The 24,999-nt window shown below is 43.8% G+C and overlaps 1 long non-coding RNA gene across 4 annotated transcripts; it reads right to left on the bottom strand.

The window, feature by feature from the left end:
• Window positions 1-354: 354 nt before the first annotated feature.
• Window positions 355-3,341, bottom strand: LOC123061185 (uncharacterized). 4 transcript variants are annotated; one of them, XR_006428627.1, is made up of 3 exons: window positions 2,414-3,341; window positions 590-2,189; window positions 355-508 (listed from the first exon to the last, which is right to left on the bottom strand). It is a non-coding gene; the product is annotated as an uncharacterized lncRNA (long non-coding RNA). The 4 variants fall into 4 exon arrangements; XR_006428628.1 differs by having other exon boundaries at window positions 355-505; XR_006428629.1 differs by having other exon boundaries at window positions 355-1,465; window positions 2,114-2,189.
• Between the last annotated feature and the right edge of the window lie 21,658 nt (window positions 3,342-24,999).

Raw genomic sequence — 24,999 nt, 5'->3', positions numbered from 1 at the left:
TACTTCAATTTCAGCTCAATTCCAGCAGTAGGTTAACGCACCAGTAATAGCCTTTTTGGGAAAATTTTACTTTAGACAACATGTACTAAGAAATAAGAACTCTAAGAGGTAAGCTTGCTTCTGGATGTAAGCTCATGTATAAACAATGGATGAAAGTAAAATCACAGTTCATCATAGATGGGAGGAGCATTTGTTTGAGCAGGTCCCTCCTGTACTTTTTCCAAGATGTCTTCAGCTGATACTGAGCCTGATCTCTAGAATCAACCAGCTCCATTTGCAGTATCAACAGGCCAATGCGTCTTAAGACAATGTACAGAACCACCAAGGAGAACATGAGGAACCCAATGGTCAGGATGATCCTGGAACAGATGATAGCTAAAAACTGGACGACCCAGACAGTATTGTCGTTACACAAGCAGAAACTTGTCTTGTAGATGGAAACCAAATGCTTATCGCAACAGGAGTAGGCATACAAGTTAAACCCATTTGTTCCACTTCTTTTGTTCTACTGAAAGACAAGAACAACCACATCATAAATGATTGGTAATAAGGCTGGTTTTGAACTCTACAAGAGATTCCTGCTACATACCCATCGAGAACATCTTATCATTGCATTATGGTGAACAAACCATGGGTGTGCATCATCAAAGGGCGATGGCCTTGATATTCACCTTCAGCCTTTTGGAGAACACTTGTTGATTCATCTGCATAAAAATAAATTAAAATTAGCTAGCAGCTTGGCCTTGATAGGTCTGGAAATGTGTTCGTACCACAGAAAAAGAGTACGTAATTCTTATTCATATGGAAAACTTGAAGCACATGAGGCTCTGCAGCGGATTTCATCCCAGCATTTGTCCTAGAGAATTTAGCAGGTTCGTTTTCATTGTATAAACATAAATTATAGAATGAAATAACAAATATAGTAGGAGATTCTTTAATTAGTGCAATGCGATTTCATTTTGGTCATATGAAAGAGTTATATCACCACAATGATTTGTAATTTCGTTACCACATTTCATAGCTCAAGGGAAGTTATCTTTTTCCCTATTCTCTCCATACCAGTGGTGAACATCACCATGCCTGTCACCCATAGGGACATAACCCTCCATCACTGCACACATCCACTACCAATCTGCAAGCATCCCCAGTGAGTACCACACTGTCTGCATATAGAAAGGAGGTGAGATCATGATTGATAAACTATGCATGAGAAATCTATATTTGCCTTCCAGTTTATAGAAGAATAAGAAAGAGACTTAGACAGACTTTTACGCAATGCTCATTTAACCTGTGAAGGACAAAAATATTCCACCATGCATCTCTGAATGATGAACTAAACTAAATAAGAGATATATACAGTAAGTTCATTCAAAGTAGAAAAGGGATCTTCACATAAGCTTCTTGCTGAGGACATTTTTTGACTGGAAGGTCACACTTGAACCCATTACACTTATAAAACCCGGCCCTGTTGTCATTTCAATTGCAAATTAATCATCAATAATGCAAAATAATTTATGACCAACAAATGATTTGGAGGAAAATATTGATAATGCAAATAAATACACACACGTAGAAAGATGCATCGCAATAGTCAGTGCCAGATAAACTTTTGTCAGTTACCAAAAAATGACATATATACTTGTCCACATTTAGTTTTGTATGTAACAAGAAAGCCAGTGCCACATGATTTTTTTGGATCATAGAAACCTGGCCTGAATACATCTGAATGATATAATCAATTTGTCGAAATTCTTGGCAGACACATGAAAAACACACGAGTAAACAAAAATATATGATCGCTATCTGTATTTGATCCACCTGGGTACATGTACATCCTAAAAGCAACAATCAAGCTGCCATGCTACCTGATGTGCAGCTGATCACGTGATACACAGAACTTCACAAATCATCAGGACATCATGTATTAGAATGCATGAGCAAGAAGACAAACAAGCTGACCACAATATAAAGTCGGTGACTGAAATGATCCGCACCACTACATCATTGTAATTGGTTCAAACCAGCCCCTAAATTCCACACACTGCCTCACCATATGTAGGTGAAAGGGAATAAACCAGAAAGCGACTGAACAAGCGATAACAAGATGGCATACCTAGTTTGCACCTTGTATGCAGAGCCGGGGAAATGAGAAAGTTGAAGGCAGTGTTGTTGTGGAAATCGGCATAGACCTGAAAAGTAGTTATCCAGCTAATTAAATAAAAGACCTTGATTTGAGAATACATGCACCCAAACCTTTCATTAACAATCATTTTGTTGTTAGACAGCACCATATGAACCCAAAGTAAGTTTTCCCTTTTACTTTTGTTTTTTCATGCAAATGTGTAATAGAGAGAGGGTCTGAAAAGAGAGATGGTTCAGAAGAAAGAGAGGCCACGGAGGGGAAGGGGATTACCTGTGAGTGGAGGCGAGGATGGAGTCGCAGGGTCCGTCCAATACGGAGGGGCTCTGTACTGGCCGGGCTGCTCCGGGACCTCGCGGTGCACGTTGCCGCCGGCGTGCTCCAAGGCATATACCTCCTGTGCGCCGGGCGCGCGCGTTCCGAGCCATCGGGCACGCAAGCCTAGAATGCCTGCGGGCAGGCCGCGCCCATCACACCGTGCGTGTTGCTGTTGCCGCCGACGCCATCTACTCGTGGTCACCTGTCCATGCTTCCGCACACATGCTGCTACGCGGAGCAAGGTGGATGCAAAGGCGGCGGCGGTGCTCACGGCACAGCGGAGGCGAACCGATCCACCTTCCTGGCTGGCATCTGCGCCTCTCCTCCTTCTCCGGCCGGCGAATGCCCGGTTGATCTCCTACCGCAGCTTCCTCGCGAGCTGTGGTGGATAAGGACCTTGGGAGGCGCTGGATCTCATCGATGGCAGAGCTCCTCGGGCTGCCGGGGGGAGGGGGAGGAAGGGAGGAGCGAGGAGACCTATGGTTTGGGGGCACCCACACCGCACGCTCCTGCTGCCTTAGACGAGACGCGGCATGGCGCAGGGGCCAGGCAGAGCACGACGCAGGAGTCAGCCGCACAACTCTCTCCAACACCAGACGCGAACGAAAACGACGATGTGGTGACCCCGACGAGACACGCATCTAGTGCAGCCGACGAGCGGGACCACGAGCAGCGCCGGCCCACCCGTCATCGCGGCATGCCAAAGACGGTTACAGAAGCCGGGTGCACACGCACCGGCCGTCCCCTCCGCAACTGCTCCCATGACGCACGACGCATGACGCGGGCAGCGCTAGGTCGGGCTCTCCTGGTGGGATCCCTGCACGCACTATCGTGCAGGGTCAACCAGCGGCCAACACGTGGCCTAGTGGACCCATCACTCTAACAACCCACCAGATCATATATCTCTAATTACAGAAAATCAGCAAAACTGCCTTTCTTTTCCCCGCGTATCAACAGCCTGCCACCCAAATCTCCAACACCCTTTCTCCTATCTATCTACTCCATTGTGGATCACACAAGAATAGATCAGGATCGATAGAGAATTGCCCTTTGACGTGGACCAGCATCTACGGTGTTCTTCGACATGGAAGGAGCTCCCGTGACTAGTGTTGTGCCTTGAATCTGCAAATTATCAACACTCTCATCGTATGGAGGAGACAAGATTAAATAGAAACAAACTAAGAACTTAATCTATGACAAGCAGATTAATCCCTGAGACTTAGCTCCTCGTACTTCATCTTCCATTGGTCTGTTTGTGTCTTTTTGCCAATTGTAATGATAGAGAATATTGTATCTAAGAAAAAAGTAATTTTTTTGGTAATGCTCCTATGAATACAGTGCGTTATTTGGCAAAATATGTTTTTGAATCTTCAAGTGTTGTTCACGTTTCACTACAACAGGACTGAACATCGTGTGGTTTTTTTTACAAAAATGTTTCACCCATGAACTAATTAGTATATGATATTTTTATGTTCTGTAGATAAGGAGACCACAAATGTGGGAGAGGCAAGTCGAAACACAGCTGATTATTACAGCAAACGGTTAAAGCCAGAGATAGGAATGAAATTTAAGAATGAAGATATAGCATATGAGTTTTATAATGCTTATGCAGGACATGCAGGTTTCAGTGTTAGGAAATTTTGGCATGATAAATCTTCAACGAATGTTATTCGAACAAAGAAATTTGTATGCTCAAAGGCAGGTTTCAAGGACAAGAGCAAGGAACAATGCCAGCGGAAGCGAGCAGATACAAGAGTTGGGTGTCTGGCAGAGATGACCATTAAAATAAGTGCTAACAGAAAATATGTTGTAAGTAGCTTTGAGGATGCCCATAATCATGAATTGGTAACTCCAAGCAAAGCCCATCTACTACGATCCCAAAGAAGAATTACAGAAGTTCAGAAGGCCCAGATTGACATTTTAAATGATTCAGGTATTAGAACCAAATCTGGTCATGAAGTGATGAGTAGGCAAGCAGGAGGGTGACAAAGTCTTTGCTTGTGTCACAAAGATAATAAAAATTATCTCCGATCAAAGCGTATGCAATCAATCCAAGAAGGAGATACAGGTGCCATTCTTCAATATCTACAGGAGAAGCAAATGGAAAATCCTTCATTTTTTATGCAATACAAGTATATGAAGAGGATATGATGACTAACATATTCTGGGCAGATGCAAGATCAATATTAGATTATCACTACTTTGGTGATGTGGTATGCTTTGACACAACCTTTAAGACAAATAGTTATGGCAGACCATGATGGATAAAAAGTTTCATGCTCATGCAAAAAGTTTAAATTTGTAGGGGTATTGTGCCGTCATGCACTGAAGGTGTTGGACCACAACAATATTAAGGAGTTGGCATCGGAATATATCTTGAAAAGATGGACAAGGCAAGCAAAATCAGGGCCATCACATGCAATTCAAAAGTGCGCTGATGATGAAGATGCTAGAGTGGTGCTAGCTAGGCAGTATGGATCACTATATCGCACTTACAATAACATTTTGAGCAAAGCAACAGCAAACAAAGAGGCATATGCACTACTGCAAAGTATGTCAATTGAACTAATGGAAAAGGTGAACCAGATTTTACATGGAAGCAACAAGTCGAATGATATCCCATCAAATCATGAACAAGCTGAGAAGCAAGCAGAGAAACAACTAGTTGAATGCAACAATGAGAACGTCATCCAAGCACATGGAATAAAGAGAAAAGAAAAAGGAAATAGCAGTAAGAGGATTAAATCTGGTTTGGAACTAAACAGTATGAATACACGGAAGAAAGGTATGGTATAGCATAGGAAATGGGTACATAAATATTTGCTCATGTTATTTAAATAGATCTAACAATTCCTTTTGCAAATAGGTCAAGCAACAACATGCAAGAATAGGAATGATGATTGTGCTTCTGCCTCAACTGAAGCAAATCCTAGTTTCACCATGTCAAATCATTACTCCAACTTGCAAGTACTATAGAGTACCATGCCTCTAGTACCACATGCTACGAACTATAGTTTGCAAGTATCTCCGCACACTATGCCTCCACTACCACATGTTGCGACCTACAATTCGCAAGTATTGCCGCACGCTATGCCTCCAAAACCACAAGCTACGTACTACAGTTTGCAAGTATCATCGCGCGTTATGCCTCCACTACCACAAGCTATGAACTACAATTCGCAGGTATTGCCGCACGCTATGCCTCCAAACCCATAAGCTACAGACTACAATTTGCAAGTATTGTCGCGTGCTATGCCTCCACAACCACAAACTACGAACTACAATTTGCAAGTATTGCCACGATCTATGCCTCCGCAACCACAGACAGAGAACTACAATTTGCATCAACTTCCTCAGATTATAACACCAGTACCACAGCCAGAGAATTATAATTTGCAACTATTGCATCATGGCCTGCCTCAACTATCGCAGGCAAAATGCTACTTCTTTTCAGCAGTTACTCGACTTGCAACCACAACAACCATATTTCTATTATGGTACTCAACCAAGTCGGGTATATTTATTTAGTTAGTCATTAAAAATTAAGATGAACATGCATAGGTCATTCACTTCCATTAACTTTAAACTGTATGTAGAGTTCTATATTGATACCCACCTCAGATTGGCCAACATATCAAAATGACCAGCTGCCGACTAAGGTATTGTTTCACTTATAAGTCAGACTCTCAAATTCAAGTTTATTTATCACACAAAATCGTTCCTTCCTTATTTCAGGACTTGGGTAGCCAATCAAGCCATGGACAAGATAGCACTTTCAAATAGCTCCGTATAAATATTGCTTCTCAGAATTTCTCTACAAAACAATAACGTCCTGATGTAATAGTTTATCTTACTATTCCTTTTGATGTGAGATGTATAACGGATTTATTCTAAATGGAGACATAAAAGTGTACTGATTAGTTGCTGGTTATTTTTCTATGGTTCAATCCACAAGGATCTTTCACCAAATTGAGATTTCTGTGACTCTTGTGTGCCTTAAAACAGAGAACATGTCCACATGAGGCTGCCTAGTTTGAAATCATTGAAGCTCAATCTCAAATTAATTGTTATCCTAGCAATATACTATGCAGTAATTAATTGGATGGCCCCTGTACTAGTCTGAAGGCATCAAAAGCTAGCTACTAGTACAAGATATAGATGAAGAAATTAGCTACCACTAACCTATGTCTGATGAGTGTGCATCGGCCTTCCGTCTTGATGTGCGCCTGCACGACCTCCTCCGGCATCCCAGCGAAGCAGCATTGCACCTAGCCGACCGCACACCCTGTAGGTCCCCACCTTCAATGGATCTGCTCGGTCCAGGAGGGGAACGACGGCATGCCAGAGTAGGAACTCCAGCCTCAGCTGGGGCTTGGGCGCGCCGGAGTAAGGCAGCGGCAGCAGCGGCTGCTCCCTCTGTCGCTGGCCACGGCCACGAGCCTGGACCGCCGGACGGTGGACCTCACTTTCTCAAATCCTCTCTCTCACGAAGCTCAGCTCAGTGGAATAATGGTACTAGCTTGAAGTGTCCGCGGCGGATAAGTCAAGGGAAAGGACTTTTTAGAAACCAAACAAAACAAAATCTGTTTATTAAGTGGTAGGGTCCATGGGTACATGTGTTGATTAACGATTGGCCCTGCACAATAGCGCGTGCAGGGCTCCCAGCAGGAGAGCCGAACCCGGCAGCGCTCCAGGAACGTCCCGCCAAGAGAGGTTGACTGGAAAAATCTGTAACCTGAGTCTGCGCGCAAATAAAAATGCAACAGCCAGTTCACTGTCACACGGGACCAAGAGGAAGATAGGCCCACATACAGCGTCACCCACCAGCGAAGCAGAGGGGCGAGCAGGAACCGTAAATCGCACGCAGCGCTCAGGATGCACCCACGCGGCGCGGCAGGATAGGCCGCCCGGGCACCCAAAAAAGGCTCACCCAGCCAATCATTTGAGAGACTGAGCCCATAGGTCATGGTCTGCCATGAATTCACCATGCAGTCAAAACGAAAACCAACGAAGATCCAACATCAACCAACGCAAATAGAAGCAGTTTGACCAACATCCAACGACCCAAATTGAAACAAAACGAGGGACAACCGAGGAGACGAGTTGGCTAGCCTCATTATATGTTTAAATGGCACATGTATACATGAGTAACTTTCATAGTTCATAAAATCTAAAGCAAAAATATTATCACAAGAAGTAGAAGGCATGAAAATATTGCAACTCTGTTTGCACATATAAGTGAAGCTCTTATTCATTTCAAAAGGTTGACAATGTTCATCATTAAACCATCCCAATATTGGTGAATAAACCTTAGTTGCATCGAATTTACATGCTAAAATAAGCAAACATGTAATAAGTCATTGGTCACAGAATCATCACCAAGATTAGAGGTCATATCAAAATGATTAAACATTGGTTCTTTTGCATCAACAATTAATTCAATGGGTGCACTCAAAAATGTTGGTATTTCAGTTGTTTGATCACATGACCCATTCATTACAGTAACACGATTCTCTAAAATAGGTGGTGTGCTCAAATCAACAGGTAACTCAACACATGATGTATTCAAGTTAACTAGGCATGCATCATTCTCATGTGAAGTTATGCCATCAATACCTTTACTGTTACCTTTTCGCAAAGACATAGCTGATGTAGGTACGGACGATGACAATGCACCATACTCTTGAGATGATGTCGCACTCTTAATTTGAGGTGTGGCTGCTCTAGTAGGTACAACGATGCAGGAACCAACCGATGGTGGTGAGCATAAACTGGAATAGTTGTTATTGTAGTCACCCAATGCATCCTCTTGTATCTATCTCTCAAACGTACAAGCGCGAACATAGATACCAGTAATGCAATGAGGAATATATTGAAATCTTGCACGAATATCATGGTTCAAACCACCAAAAAATCTATTCATTGTATCAGCCTCAAATTCTTCTATGTCACAATGATGCATATAAGATTTGAACTCTTGGTAGTAAGCCTAAACAGTGTTACTGCCTTATTTTAATTGTTCCAATTTGCAAAGCAATTCACGGTGATAGTACGGAGGAAAAAATTGTTGTCTCATTACAGCTTTCAAATCTTCCCAAGTTGTGGGTTGGTTATCAATATTTTTCTTAGAATGTACACACCACCAAACAGAAAAAAGGTAAATGATCCAGTGGCAGCTCGTACTCTCTCAAGTTCAGAAAAATCATGGTGACTAAAAGCTTATTCTACTTGAGGCTCCCAAGCTAGATAAATAGCAGAATTAAATCTACCCTCAGATGACGATAAAGAGATAACCTGACGATGTGCTTGTGTGTATTGTTCCACGCCTCTCGTGATGGTGAAGATGTATCCGACGTCCAAGAACTTCTATCTCCGGAACCTGTCATGATTAGTAGAAACAAGAAACAAAATTCAAGAATAATGTTCCTATGATCTACTAGGATGTGGTGGTAAATCGCTCACGGTAAAGCAAATATCAATATCTTACAAGTTTTTACCAAGCAGCAGACTAAGCCATAGCCTAGGGTGGAAGGGGTTGATGCCTTCCCACCCACCCAGGTTCAAGGCACGGTACTTGCAATTTGGGTTTGTTGCACCAATTATACTGTAGGGGGTTCCCTTACAGTCATTCTGTCAAAAAAAGTTCTTACCAAGCAACAGGTGGTGACAGGCAACCAGCGGTGTCAAATAACTCCAAAGATTGAGTAAAGCAATTGCCAGGGGAACGTACATATACACTGTGTAAAAATATGTGGAGCCTGGAATGCTTAAATATATGGTAGCAAAAGATTAGCAATAATCAATTCAGGGATGCAATGTTGAATAAATGATCAATGACGATACTATGCTGGTCCTAAGCTAGACCGGACTGGAGACGCGAGCCTAGAACACTAATGAGGTCACGGTGTAGCACTACTAGCATCAATAAAGGATATGAAGTAGCTCTGGATAGCAAGATAAAAGTGAAGATCACGATAGCACTAAAGGTAATTATGTGAAACAACTGCCAAGCAGGATATACCAACAACTTTCTCTCCAACTTTCCTCTGGAAAAGTTTGTGCCAATTTTTTGATAATTTTTCTCAAGATTAGCACTGACTCAAGCTTTCAAACGCAAAAAATCACTAAATTCTGAGTTGATATGAAGAGTCAAAAAAATTCTAAAACTGTCCTGAAAAACTGCATCAAGTTGTGTTCACGAACTTCGGAGGGCAAAAAGACCTATTTAGAAGGCGATTTTGAGGTGTCAAATAGTGAACAAGCTTCTATAAATATTTAGATGCGGCTCATCGCTAGATTTTATTTAAGTACTCACGGAGCTAAAACGGACTTCGGATGAGGAAGATATGCCTGTTTTACTGAACAATGCACAAAACAGATTATAATCCATATTCAGCTACGAGATTGAGTCTAGATAGATCCGAATTTTGTTTTTTATCTCTCTTTTTTCCCTCCCACTTTTTTCCCTTTCTTTCTCTCCTTTTTTCTTTGGCATTTTAAATTTTTATCTCTCTTTTTTTATCTCTCCCTCTTTCCAAGACAAACTAGATAAGATGTAGATTGGATCAAGCGAAGATGCGAATGGTCTTAGCTATGATTATGACAATGAACGGTGGGTAGCACATGGTGGAAATTGATGGATGGGATGGTGGATAGTGGAAGGAATAACGATGCAGCAGCAGCGTGACTAATGTGAACAGAACTCAAAACTCTAAACGAACTACACACTAAGACCAACAACTGGACACGACGATGCAACCGACAATTCAATAATGCAAACAATGAAAAGAAAATTGCAAAGGCTCAGACTGGCTTGGACAAAGGATAAACATATCTAACTTTTTGGGGATGATACCACTTGATAGAGGCGAGGGTATCTCGATCTTTCGATGAGATGATATCTATCGATATTTTGGAGATGACTTTGACGATCCGACTACAAACGTGCAACGCCATTGTGCCTTAGCAATCGCTAAACCAACTCTGAGAGGTTATTGACCACGCCATAGCATGATCAACCTGACCATGAAGGCCTATTCCTGCAAGCAATCAAAGAACAAGCAAGAATGTGATAAAGCAATCTGAATATTGCGAATATATATGAAGTATTGATAATGGTGGGGATCCGTAAGAGGTCATGGCCTGGTCTTTGGACACAAATGAAGTACGCGAAGTTGCATTGACTAACTTTTAACTCCACAAATCCCAAAGAAAAATCTACTAGATTGATCTACTTATATAGGAGAAAGAGGTGCCGGCCAAGGAGGTGGGAGGACGTCCCAAGGCAGCCTAGAACTAACCCTAGGTCTTACAAGGCTCATGGGCCCAAGTGGAGGTGATGCAACACCTTTGGACTTGTAGTTGGACTCGGAGTCTGCTACAATGTCAGATTGTTTAGTCGATATCTCAACGCTCTGGACAAATTTGAAGATGAATCCAATTGGGTTGGAAAGAGAACGTAATCTACTTTCCAACAAAAACAGAATCACCCAATTCGGAGACTGTATGAAAGAGTTCATGGTGTTTTGAGTCAGGTAGGTCTATGTAGTCCGAATCTTAATTCAGAACATGAGAGACTTGGACTCTATCTTCTCTTGTCCCAAAAGTGACATGAGAGGACATTTTGAATAGAACCTAAACTTCTCTTTTTCCCTTATCTTCATATGTGGATTGTAAATGTCCCATAGACCTGCAATTAGACATGGCACAAAAGGCCGTGAAGTATTTTTGTCCTGGATAACATAAACAAATTATTGCATAGTTTGCATTAGAAATCACCTCACAAATATACATGTATGCAATATTTTTGGTCGTATCCAAGGTAGTCATGTCCTCATCATCTAGTAGGTGCAACGGTGCAGGAACCAACCGGTGGTGGTGAGCATGAACTGGAATAGTAGTTGTTGAAGTCACCCAATACATCCTCTTGTATCTGTCTCTCAAAGGTACAAGCGCGAACATGCATACCAGTAATGCAACAAGGAATATACTGAAACCTTGCGCGAATATCATGGTTCTAACCACCAAAAAAATCCATTTATTGTATCATCCACAGATTCTTCTATGTCACAATTATGCATATAGGATTTGAACTGTTGGTAGTAAGCATGAACAGTGTTATTGCCTTGTTTTAATTGTTCCAATTTGTAAAGCAATCCACGACGATATTATAGCTTTCAAATCTTTCCAAGTTGTGGATTGGTTATTTATTTTTCTTACAATGTACACTCCATCAAACAGAAGAAAAACTAGTAGATGCTCCAGTGGCAGCTCGTACTCACTCAAGTTCAAAAAATCATGGTGACTTAAAACTTATTTTACTTCAAGCTCCCAAGCTAGATAAATAGCAGGATTAAATCTACCCTCAAATGATGGTAAAGAGATAACCACAACATGTGCTTGTGTGTGTTGTCGCATCTCTCGTGGTGGTGAAGATGTGTCCGTCGTCCATAAACTTCTGTCCCCAAAACCTTTCATGATTTATAGAAAATAGGAAAGAAAATTTGAGACTAATGTTCCTATGAACTACTAAGATGTGGTGGTAAAATTCTCATAGTAAAGCAAATATTAATATCTTACTAGTTCTTACCATGTAGGAGGTCATGATCGGCAACCAGCAGTGTCGAATAACTTCGAAGATTGAGTAAAGCGATTGCCAGGAGAAAGTATGTATACACGGTGTAGAGATATGTGGAGCTTGGAAGGCTTAAATATATAGTAGCAAAATATTAGCAATAATCAATTCAGAGATGCAATGTTGAATAAACGGTCAACGACGGTACTGTGTTGGTCCTAGGCTAGAATGGACTAGAGATGCGAGCCTACAACACTAATGACATCACGGCGTAGCACGACTAGCTTCAATAAAGGATATGAAATAGCTTCGGACAACAAGGTATAAGTGAAGATCACAACAGTAGTAAAGATAATGAGGAGAAACAACTGCCAAGTAGAATATACCCACAACTCTCTCTCAAACTTTCTCTGGAAAAGTTTGTGCCAATTTTCCAATAAGTTTTCTACAGAATTCTACTAACTCAAGCTTTCCAATGCAAAAAACAATTACTCAATTCCGAGTTGATATGATGTAACGCCCTCGATGCGGCTATATCTCCTACGTGTCGAAGCACGACTTAGAGGCATAACCGCATTGAAAGCAATGTCGCAAGTGAGATAATCTTCACACAACCCATGTAATACATAAGGGAAAAAGATACATAGTTGGCTTACAATCGCCACTTCACACAATACATGAATAAAGCATTACATCAACCAAGTACAATCAGGGCCCGACTACGGAGCCAAAATAAAAGAAGAACCCCAAATGCGACAAGGTCCCCGATCGACCCCAACTGGGCTCCACTACTGATCAACTAGAACGAAACAACACAAAGGACAAGATCTTCATCGAGCTCCTCCTTGAGCTTGGTTGCATCATCGGCACGGTATCATCGGCACCTGCAAACTGGTATTGGAAGTATCTGTGAGCCACGGGGACTCAGCAATCTCGCACCGTCGCGATCAAGACTATTTAAGCTTATGGGTAAGGTAAGGTATGAGGTGGAGCTGCAGCAGGCGACTAACATATATGGTGGCTAACCGATTCGCAAAAGAGAGCGAGAAGAGAAGGCAAAAGCACGGTCGAAGAACTATGATCAAGAAGTGATCCTAGAACAACCTACGTCAAGCATAACTCCAACACCGTGTTCACTTCCCGGACTCCGCCGGAAAGAGACCATCACGGTAACACACGCGGTTGATGCATTTTAATTAAGGTCAACTTTAGGTTTTCTACCACCGGACATTAACAAATTCCCATCTGCCCATAATCGCGGGCACGGCTTTCGAAAGTTCAAATCCCTGCAGGGGTGTCCCAACTTAGCCCATCACAAGCTCTCACGGTCAACGAAGGAATATACCTCCTCCCGAGACATTCCGATCAGACTCGGTATCCCGGTTCTTCAAGACATCCTCGACAATGGTAAAACAAGTCCAGCAACACCGCCCGAATGTGCCGACAAATCCCGATAGGAGCTGCACATATCTCTTTCTCAGGGCACACTCAGATTGTCTTAGGTACGGTAGGCTAGCCCAGAGTTGCCCCTGGTGGCCACCGGCAGCTGACAGGTGGACCAACACTCAGAGGAGCATTGGCCCGGGGGGGTTAAAATAATGATGACCCTTGAGTCTGCAGAACCCAAGGGAAAGAAAAGGCTAGGTGGCAAATGGTAAAACCAAGGTTGGGCATTGCTAGAGGAGTTTTATTCAAGGCGAACTGTCAAGGGGTTCCCATTATTACCCAACCGCGTAAGGAACGCAAAATCCGGGAACATAACACCGATATGACGGAAAATAGGGCGGCAAGAGTGGAACAAAACACCAGGCATAAGGCCGAGCCTTCACCCTTTACCAAGTATATAGATGCATTAATTAAATAAGAGATATTGTTATATCCCAACAAGTAAACATGTTCCAACAAGGAACAACACCTCCATGTTCCAACAAGGAACAAACTTCAATCTTCACCTGCAACTAACAACGCTATAAGAGGGGTTGAGCAAAGCGGTAACATAGCCAAACAACGGTTTGCTAGGGCAAGGTGGGTTAGAGGCTTGGTTCAACAATATGGGAGGCATGATAAGCAAGTGGTAGGTATCGCAGCATAGGCATAGCAAAAGAGCGAGCAACTAAGCAAGCAAAGATAGAAGTGATTTCGAGGGTATGGTCATCTTGCCTGAGATTCCGCAAGGAAGAAGAACGAGTCCATGAAGAAGACAAATGGACGAAGTTGAACGGATCCTCACAAACGCGACGTTATCGGAACTAACCCGAAGAAGCAACACCGCAAAGAAGCAAACAACATAGTAATCAACCATCACATAAACATGGCATGATGCACAACCAAGTATGATGCATGTCCGGTTTAAATATGCATGGCATGGCAAAGTGCACAAACAAAACTACAAGTTAAGTAGAGCTCAATATGCAACGGGTTGCATATTGACGGAACACCACATCAATTATTTGGTTCTCTCTCGTTTAGGGACCCAACAATATTAAATGTTGTTAAACATGGCAAGAGGTGAGGCATAACAAAACTACACCATCTAAACAATTTAAATGGGGCCGAATATAACAAATAACGAATCCGGTAAATCCCCATATGCCTTAGTAATTTATTGCAACAACAATTTAAACATTTTAATTGTTGTTCTCATGATGCGGATGACATGAACATGTTTAAGCAATTTTTATTAAGACTTGATAAGAGCATTATGAAGCATTTGTCACCGTGGTGGAAAGGAAAGGGGTGCCACGGCAACGATAATGAAAACGGTGCCACGACAACGATAATAAAAACGGTGCCACGACAGCGTTCCGGTTCTGGTAACTCGATTGAGATACCGATGCAAAGGAGAAGTGTGCGGATGCGTGTAAAAGATGGTGGGGCGCTCCCGGATTCCGGGTGTCCCACGGGTTAGTGGCATGGAAAACGAGTGACAATACGGACACGGTGCAGACAAAGGGTGCACCTCACCCAACACATGCAAACGTTCTCGGATGGTCGTCTTGGGGTTATACCTTCGAAACGTGCAAAAGATGGTTCTCGTTCGGTGCAAAGTAGAGGAAGTAGATGTTCTCGGAACGTTCGTAGTCGAGGTAGTCGTACAGGGCAACGGTAGTTGTACACGGGTCTTCGGCCACAGAAGTACTCGTACAACGTTTTCATAGAGGTTCGGGGTCACAAGACGGAACTTAACTTCCACGGGGTCTTCGAGGGTCGACGGTAGTTGTACTCGATGAATCCCGAAATGGTCTTAGGCATCTTCGCGCGTAGGGTACTTGGCGTTTCCGTTCATAGGGGTACTTGGGGTTTCGTTCAGTCGGTCTTGCCGGTCTCGGTAACGTAGATGTACAATAGCGTCATCAAACTTGTCTAACCCAAACTTTTGGAGGACCGTCGTGGTACTTGGTGTCTTGTGTAACCGGCGTCCGTTCGACCTTGAGAGAGAAGAAACAACACGTCCACAGTGCCCGATGGGGAGGGTCCTGCAACAACAGGAGGTCGAAGGCGGAACAGCAACAAGACGAAGTGGAGCCGGCATCGGTCTTGGCGTGGAGCAAGGGAAGCCGAGCTTCTGGAGGCTGGAGAGGGCCTGGACGTTGGGCGCGCGATGCCACAGGGAGGAGGCAAGACCTCGGTGGCACATGGAGAGGGTCGTGGTCGAGGAGGTCGTGGCTGAGCGAGCGAGAGGCGCTGGACGCGGGGCCACACGCTTCTAGCGGGGCATGCCGGAGGCAGGAGGCGAGGCAAGGCGTCAGAGGGGCTGAGCAGCAGCAGGGGTAGAGGCGGAGGCGAGCTCGCGAGAGGACGAGGAAGGAGGCTGCGGCCTCACGAGTTCCGGCGGCGGGGCATGGCTCACCGGCGAGCAGCAGAGTCGCCGGGCGCTGCGCGCAGGTCCATGGCGAGGACGCGAGGGGAAGGGGCGGCGCTGGAGGGAACAGCAAAGAGGCGCCACGGCTCCTGGACGGCGGCAACGCCTCTTTTGGCTCCTGGAGCTGGTGCCTGACCACGGAGGGAGGTAGGTGGCGCGAGGTGGAGGAGAGGTGCCGCTGGTCGAGAGTGTGCGGCAGCGTTGGAGGGAGATCGAAGAAAGGAAAGGGGATCGATGGAGAAGGAGACTACGGCGCTTGAGGGGAGAGGGAGGGAGAGATCGACAGAAGGATCGGGCTAGGGTTAGAAAAGGAGTGGGGGTGCGGCTGGGCTGCTGATTGGGCCTGGCCTTGGGCCGGCGCTTGAGGGAGGGAGCTGCTGGAGACCCAAGTGGCCGGCTAGGCTGGGCCTCTCTCTTCCCTCTCCAACTCTCTTTTTTTAACTAAAAAAAAGAAAGGAACCTGGAAGAAAAGCCGAGAGGGACTGCAGTGGAGTTTGAACATGAAGTAAATTTTCTCAGCGTCACAAAAATGAGCCTGATCCACGAAAAATGGAAATGATCACGTGAGTGAAGTTTGAAACGAAATCATTTGAATATAATTCAAATGGTTTTGCATAGGAAATAGGTGATAGGGAGGTCCAAAAATGTTGAGGTTTTTGTTGGAGCTCCGGAAAATGATGAAAGAATATAAGGCAAGGTTAGCGAGTCAACACTTGAAGAAGAAAAAAAGGCAAGGGATTTAATATGCAAGTGTGTTAAGGTGAAATCCAAATAAATGGAATATTTTATTATAGCTCCCTAATATTGGGGGATATGTTATAAAGAGAATCACCACGTGAATTCCCTCGGTTTAAATGGATCGAAGATCCATATGGTTTATTTAGTTGAGATGCAAAAGACTTATGGCAAGCTGACATGATGCAATGCACATGATGCAAAGAAGAAAGCAAAGAAACAATCAACTCACATGACGAAAAACCCGGAAACCACGGAAGACATCTGAAGCTCCGGTCTCGGGGCGTTTCAACACTCCACCACTACGAGAGGATCTCGTCCAGAGATCTAGAATGGCACCGGAGGGAAAACAGAAGAGAAAGAGAAGAGGTAAAACTAAGTTGCTTCTTTGACAAACGAGCGAAACCAAAGAACCTTGAAAAGGTTGAGCACATTGAAAGAAAGAAAGCAACGGAGAAGAACAAAGTTGAAAGCACTCCATTAAGAAAGAGGAATAAGAAATAACCGATTCGGGTAGCACTTCGGTTGAAAAGAGATGAAGACTTGATAAAATGAAAGAGCTTGAGCAAAAGGGGCACAACACTCCGGTTAATTGGATAAACCAAGAAAATAACATGATCCTGACAAAACGAAAAGATGAAACATCACAATGTCTCAGGAAGAAAAGAATAGAAGTTAGATCATTGAAATAGGAGAATGGAGAAGAAAATGCCAAAATCTGCCACAAAAGAGCTCGACAAGGCATCTTTAGGAGAAGGGTCGAACGGAGTTGTTGGGAATCCAACAACGAAAAGGATAAGATTGACATGGACTTATAGAAGACATCTCAAAATTATGAGGTGACAACTTGCCACTCACGGAAAAGATTTGATTGGATTGATATACACAAGGAGATGAGAAACTATTTCGCCGAGAGGATAAAAGAAGAACTTTGGATCATTTATAAGCACCATAAAAGCAACAATCCTCAGGGACGGCTTTAGGTGAAATATAACCCAAGATAATACCAATGAAGAGATTGATGGATTTAAAATATGTTTTTCTTAACAACATGTGAATCATGGAACATGAACTCAAATTATCAAGAATGACATAATACCACCTCTAATGATACGGTAGAACGAATTGCACTCCGGATTGCAAGATGAAGAATGGTTGAGCTCCTCTGAAAAGAATCTTAAAGAACACTGCGAGAAGGAAATTAAATCCTTGATGAACCATCATGTAGAACCTTCATGAAACACTCCGGTAAACAAAAAGAATAATGAAAATAAAGAGAAGTAGGAAACACAAGGTGAAACCTTGTAATGATTTAGATGGATATCTGTGATAATTAGAGCTTCGAACTCCGGGAAAGAAAGACAAGCACTTGAAACCAAGAATTTAATCATCATGAACAAACTCCGGAAGAAAAGATTAACATATGGATGAAACAAGAATAAGAATTACATTATGCTTATCCTTCACCAATTAAATTGATGACAATCAACAGATTTGGCATATTACTTCTTCCCTTTGAAAGGATTAAGAGATATAGCGCAAACTTGAGAAGGTCTTCAACGAACCACCGGTAGGATCGAAACAACAAATGAATTGGTATGATAAAGAAGGAAGAGAAATCTTAAACGAACCACCGTAAGGATTGAAAAAGAACGAATAAAAGATAACGAATCACCGGGAAGAATTATGAAATGAACGAAGATACTTGAGAAAATTTAGATACAAGAGGACGAATAGTTCACGAACTGATTAGAGAATACTTGACTGATGCACCGGTAAGATTTGGAGAACAATGGCTGAAAGGTGAGAATGAACAAGTCTTCTGAAATGATGAGCTCCGGATAATCAAACTGAAAAGACTCCTGAATATCTCCTAATGGGTGAAAAGGATTCTCACAATCGAAAATAATTATGAGAGGAATGCAACAATCTAGCACCACGAATCTCTGAGAGAACGGATAAGATATGGAGGTAAAACTCTTCTTCGGTCTTCAAATGATGAGAAAGACGACGAGAAACACCACCTTGAATTATTGAGACACTCCGGAACAAAGAAGAATGAAAAAGTTGAACCAATGATGAAAAGAAATGAAAGATCTTGGAGAAAGACATTTGACTGATGATAATTCATTCTTACGTCAAACTTTAGAAGATTTGCGAATAACTCAGGGAGAATAAGAAGAGTCAGGTAAGATCCTGGGAAAAGACCTGTGGGTTAGGGCCCACTGAAAAGATACACCGTAGAACGATTTCAAAGAGAGATTGCACCAGTTGAATTTAAATGGCTTGAATGAGATAACATCCTTGAAAGAGCTTGAACGAAAGCAGAGTGTAAGCACGAATCTTCGGGATTTCTTGAGCACTCCAGAACAATTGAATAGCGAGAAATGAATGATTATGAGGTGCACCGGCACGAGAAAAGCATTTGAAATACAGAAAAGAATATGATCAACACCGAAAGCTTGAATTGAATCCACCGGAGAAGAAAAGAATTAAGGGTGATGACCTTGAGGCTCCGTTAAAATCTTCATGAGAATCATCGGATAAGAACATTGAACGAAAAAGGAATGAAGAGGCCTCGCATCAATAAGATGGATACTCGATAAGGAAATCCAAGTCATTGAAGAACCAAGGGTGGGAGGGTGGGAAAACAAAGGCACCTTGGGAAAGATGAAACAAACACCGTTGAGAAGAACTAATAATTGATCTTGCGGATGTTGATGTGATCGGATTCACTTGAAGAGAAACACACCGGTGAAAAGGATTGACATGACAATCTCGATTATCATGAAGGATCTGTATTCACATAGAAATATGAGAACACCACTTAGGAAAGGGATGGAATCAACCTTTGACTTCGAAGCAACTCGAATACCACAACTCAAAACAAAACAAATGATTGGCTTGCAGAATAAGCCGGAACAAACATATGATAGAGATTTTGTCCGAAGAATTCGTGGTGGGGCCTACACGGGCTCAATCGTACAACACCATCATGTACAAGGCAGTGTGCATGACATACAAAGCGTCCCCGAGTCGGCATAGCCAAGGACTATTTAAGACACAACGAGACCACTGTAAAACCGATCGTGAATAGGCGGACCACTAGACGTCGAACCCCAATTTCAAATCACACATCTGTCGGAAAGAAATCCTAAGAGCTACTTGAATTCCCACTTATAAACTCCCGAAACTTTCCGGTTATGCAATCAGGTGTTGGGGATACAGGGGAAGCATAATATCTCACCCAAAACTAGCAAATCCTACATCCAGCTGTATCCATCCTTCAACACATAACCAAGAAACCTTCGGAAATCATCTACCTCAACCTTCGAAAAGCATCCGTTATACAAGTTATGGCAATACTCCCGAACTCCCGCCCCAGTACTGGGTGGGGTCGAGGTTATCTCACCAACAACTGCATAAAAGAGATTTTCGATGTCGGCGTACTAAACTCAGGTATTCCAGAACTGCAACGATAAAATTATGACGACAACACCTCGGAGCTCAACTCCCCGGGACACTGCCACAAAACCCCTGACAGGAGGCACCAAGACAATGTTCTCGTCACAAAACCATCGGAACGATTCCAAGATACCCGCGTGATCCTAAATTTTTTTTAGTGAAATTTGAGAAGAGAAGAGTCAAAACTCTACGTCAGGATGCCTTACCAGAGCGATGAGGAGACTGGGATGTAAAAAGAATTCCTAAACTCTCTGATATATAATTCCTAAATGACTCAAAACATTTTTCTAGACACAACTCGGCTGCTAAAACGATCAAGCAATGGGGCTCCTAAGGTCGGGGAAGGCTCTGATTACCAACTTGTAACGCCCTCGATGCGGCTATATCTCCTACGTGTCGAAGCACGACTTAGAGGCATAACCGCATTGAAAGCAATGTCGCAAGTGAGGTAATCTTCACACAACCCATGTAATACATAAGGGAAAAAGATACATAGTTGGCTTACAATCGCCACTTCACACAATACATGAATAAAGCATTACATCAACCAAGTACAATCAGGGCCTGACTACGGAGCCAAAATAAAAGAAGAACCCCAAATGCGACAAGGTCCCCGATCGACCCCAACTGGGCTCCACTACTGATCAACTAGAACGAAACAACACAAAGGACAAGATCTTCATCGAGCTCCTCCTTGAGCTTGGTTGCGTCATCGGCACGGTATCATCGGCACCTGCAAACTGGTATTGGAAGTATCTGTGAGCCACAGGGACTTAGCAATCTCGCACCCTCGCGATCAAGACTATTTAAGCTTATGGGTAAGGTAAGGTATGAGGTGGAGCTGCAGCAGGCGACTAGCATATATGGTGGCTAACCTATTCGCAAAAGAGAGCGAGAAGAGAAGGCAAAAGCACAGTCGAACAACTATGATCAAGAAGTGATCCTAGAACAACCTACGTCAAGCATAACTCCAACACCGTGTTCACTTCCCGGACTCCGCCGGAAAGAGACCATCACAGTAACACACGCGGTTGATGCATTTTAATTAAGGTCAACTTCAGGTTTTCTACAACCGGACATTAACAAATTCCCATCTGCCCATAACCGTGGGCATGGCTTTCGAAAGTTCAAATCCCTGCAGGGGTGTCCCAACTTAGCCCATCACAAGCTCTCACGGTCAATGAAGGAATAGACCTCCTCCCGAGACATTCCGATCAGACTCGGTATCCCGGTTCTTCAAGACATCCTCGACAATGGTAAAACAAGTCCAACAACACCGCCCGAATGTGCCGACAAATCCCGATAGGAGCTGCACATATCTCTTTCTTAGGGCACACTCAGATTGTCTTAGGTACAGATAGGCCAGCCCAGAGTTGCCCCTGGTGGCCACCGGCAGCTGACAGGTGGACCAACACTCAGAGGAGCACTGGCCCGGGGGGGGGGGTTTAAAATAATGATGACCCTTGAGTCTGCAGAACCCAAGGGAAAGAAAAGGCTAGGTGGCAAATGGTAGAACCAAGGTTGGGCATTGCAAGAGGAGTTTTATTCAAGGCGAACTGTCAAGGGGTTCCCATTATTACCCAACCGCGTAAGGAACGCAAAGTCCGGGAACATAACACCGATATGACGGAAACTAGGGCGGCAAGAGTGGAACAAAACACCAGGCATAAGGCCGAGCCTTCCACCCTTTACCAAGTATATAGATGCATTAATTAAATAAGAGATATTGTGATATCCCAACAAGTAAACATGTTCCAACAAGGAACAACATCTCCATGTTCCAACAAGGAACAAACTTCAATCTTCACCTGCAACTAACAACGCTATAAGAGGGGCTGAGCAAAGTGGTAACATAGCCAAACAACGGTTTGCTAGGGCAAGGTGGGTTAGAGGCTTGGTTCAACAATATGGGAGGCATGATAAGCAAGTGGTAGGTATCGCAGCATAGGCATAGCAAAAGAGCGAGCAACTAAGCAAGCAAAGATAGAAGTGATTTCGAGGGTATGGTCATCTTGCCTGAGATCCCGCAAGGAAGAAGAACGAGTCCATGAAGAAGACAAACAGACGAAGTTGAACGGATCCTCACAAACGCGATGTTATCGGAACTAACCCGAAGAAGGAACACCGAAAAGAAGCAAACAACATAGTAATCAACCATCACATAAACATGGCATGATGCACAACCAAGTATGATGCATGTCCGGTTTAAATAAGCATGGCATGGCAAAGTGCACAAACAAAACTACAAGTTAAGTGGAGCTCAATATGCAACGGGTTGCATATTGATGGAACACCACATCAATTATTTGGTTCTCTCTCGTTTAGGGACCCAACAATATTAAATGTTGTTAAACATGGCAAGAGGTGAGGCATAACAAAACTACACCATCTAAACAATTTAAATGGGGTCGAATATAACAAATAACGAATCCGGTAAATCCCCATATGCCTTAGTAATTTATTGCAACGACAATTTAAACATTTTAATTGTTGTTATCATGATGCGGATGACATGAACAAGTTTAAGCAATTTTATTAAGACTTGATAAGAGCATTATGAAGCATTTGTCACCGTGGTGGAAACGAAAGGGGTGCCCCGGCAACGATAACGAAAACGCTGCCACGGTAGCGTTCCGGTTCCGGTAACTCGATTGAGATACCGATGCAAAGGAGAAGTGTGCGGATGCGTGTAAAAGATGGTGGGGCGCTCCCGGATTCCGGGTGTCCCACGGGTTAGTGGCATGGAAAATGAGTGACAATACGAACACGATGCAGACAAAGGGTGCACCTCACCCAACACATGCAAACGTTCTCGGATGGTCGTCTCAGGGTTATACCTTCGAAGCGTGCAAAAGATGGTTCTCGTTCGGTGCAAAGTAGAGGAAGTAGATGTTCTCGGGACATTCATAGTTGAGGTAGTCGTACAGGGCGACGGTAGTTGTACACGGGTCTTCGGCCATGGAAGTACTCGTACAATGTTTTCGTAGAGGTTCGGGGTCACGAGACGGAACTTGACGTCCACGGGGTCTTCGAGGGTCGACGGTAGTTGTACTCGATGAATCCCGAAATGGTCTTAGGCGTCTTCGCGCGTAGGGTACTTGGCGTTTCCGTTCATAGAGGTACTTGGGGGTTTCGTTCAGTCGGTCTTGCCGGTCTCGGTAACGTAGATGTAAAATAGCGTCATCAAACTTGTCGAACCCAAACTCTTGGAGGACCGTCGTGGTACTTGGTGTCTCGTGTAACCGGCGTACGTTCGACCTTGAGAGAGAAGAAACAACACGTCCACAGTGCCCGATGGGGAGGGTCCTGCAACAAAAGGAGGTAGAAGGCGGAACAGCAGCAAGACGAAGTGGAGCCGGCATCGGTCTTGGCGTGGAGCAAGGGAAGCAGAGCTTCTGGAGGCTGGAGAGGGCCTGGACTTCGGGCGCGCAATGCCACAGGGAGGAGGCAAGACCTCGGTGGCACATGGAGAGGGTCGTGGTCGAGGAGGTCGTGGCTGAGCGAGCGAGAGGCGCTGGATGCGGGGCCACACGCTTCTAGCGGGGCATGCCGGAGGCAGGAGGCGAGGCAAGGCGTCAGAGGGGCTGAGCGGCAGCAGGGGTAGAGGCGGAGGCGAGCTTGTGAGGGGATGAGGAAGGAGGCTGCGGCCTCGCGAGTTCGGGCGGGGCACGGCTCACCGGCGAGCAGCAGAGTCGCCGGGCGCTGCGCGCAGGTCCATGGCGAGGACGCGAGGGGAAGGGGCGGCGCAAGGCGGCGCTAGAGGGAACAGCAAAGAGGCCATTTAGATTAGCAACAAAAGTGAAACTAATCAAACATATGATGATTTGGTAATACCCTTTCATGATGTAAGAAATTATATTGCGTCCATGGATTAAAATAAGCCCATTGAGGGTAACCAATCATACCTGATGACAAATTCCATGGCATAGGCATCAACGACATTGTTGAAGAAAATGGATAATGTGTGGATCGAAGATGTAGAAACCTTCGGCTTGGTCCTTCATAGTTTTCACTCATTTCCTTTTTCACCTTTGCCGCACTCCTTGTAAAGGAAGCTTGCACATAATTATTATTTTGAATACTTCCTTTGGGAAACCATGACATGTTTCTCTTTTCAAGTTCTTGTGCACTAAGCTTTTGCAACTTCTTCTTTTGCCAATACGACAAGCCGAGTGGGCACCCGGCTGCGATTTTGTTTGAAGTAATGGCAATTCTTGTTTTAACTTGTGCACTCTCAACTTCTTCCCTTCAGATTTTGCACTTGATTGACTTGCCTCATTGCCTTTTGTAGCCAATGTCAGCACTTTAATTTGCTCCTTTTCATTTGAGATCATATCTGAAGTGGCACTCTTACGACAATCCCTTTTGACGCGGTAGACTTGCTCAACCACCTTCTTATTCTTCCTTGTGCTCCGGACCGACTCTTTTTTATTGAAACGGTCTTGAACATATGATTTCTCATTGAAAGTTGGTCTTCTTGGAGCTGCATAATATTGACGAGATGGTTTATAATAATATAGAGAATGTTCCCTTGTATCATACTTGTCCCATGATGGATATGGATTTACGTGAGCATAGCGAGGCACCCATGACATTGGCATTGGTGGCCCAAAATAAGGATATGAACAAGTTGCATTCAAATTCTCTTCTTGCCAATATCGATCCTTGGATTTGCGCCTAAGGGGTGATCTTGATGCTTTCACATTAGTTGGCCGATAAGCACTGTTCTTCTTACTTATCTTCTGATATTTTTCCAATAGTTGCGCGAAAGTGACTTTCGGCTTTTTTCCTTTGTGCTTACATCCGCCTTTGTTTTCTTTGGTTGTGCTTGCACCGATCTTTAGATTTTCTTGTTGCCCCCAGTCCTTGGCGTCTCCATTGTAGCTTCGATGGAATTCTCGGCCT

The sequence above is a fragment of the Triticum aestivum genome, chromosome 3A (genome assembly GCF_018294505.1).
Source record: "Triticum aestivum cultivar Chinese Spring chromosome 3A, IWGSC CS RefSeq v2.1, whole genome shotgun sequence".
NCBI lineage: Eukaryota > Viridiplantae > Streptophyta > Magnoliopsida > Poales > Poaceae > Triticum > Triticum aestivum.
The sequence above is the reverse complement of the archived record's forward strand: the minus strand, read 5'-3'. Positions and strand labels throughout refer to the sequence as shown.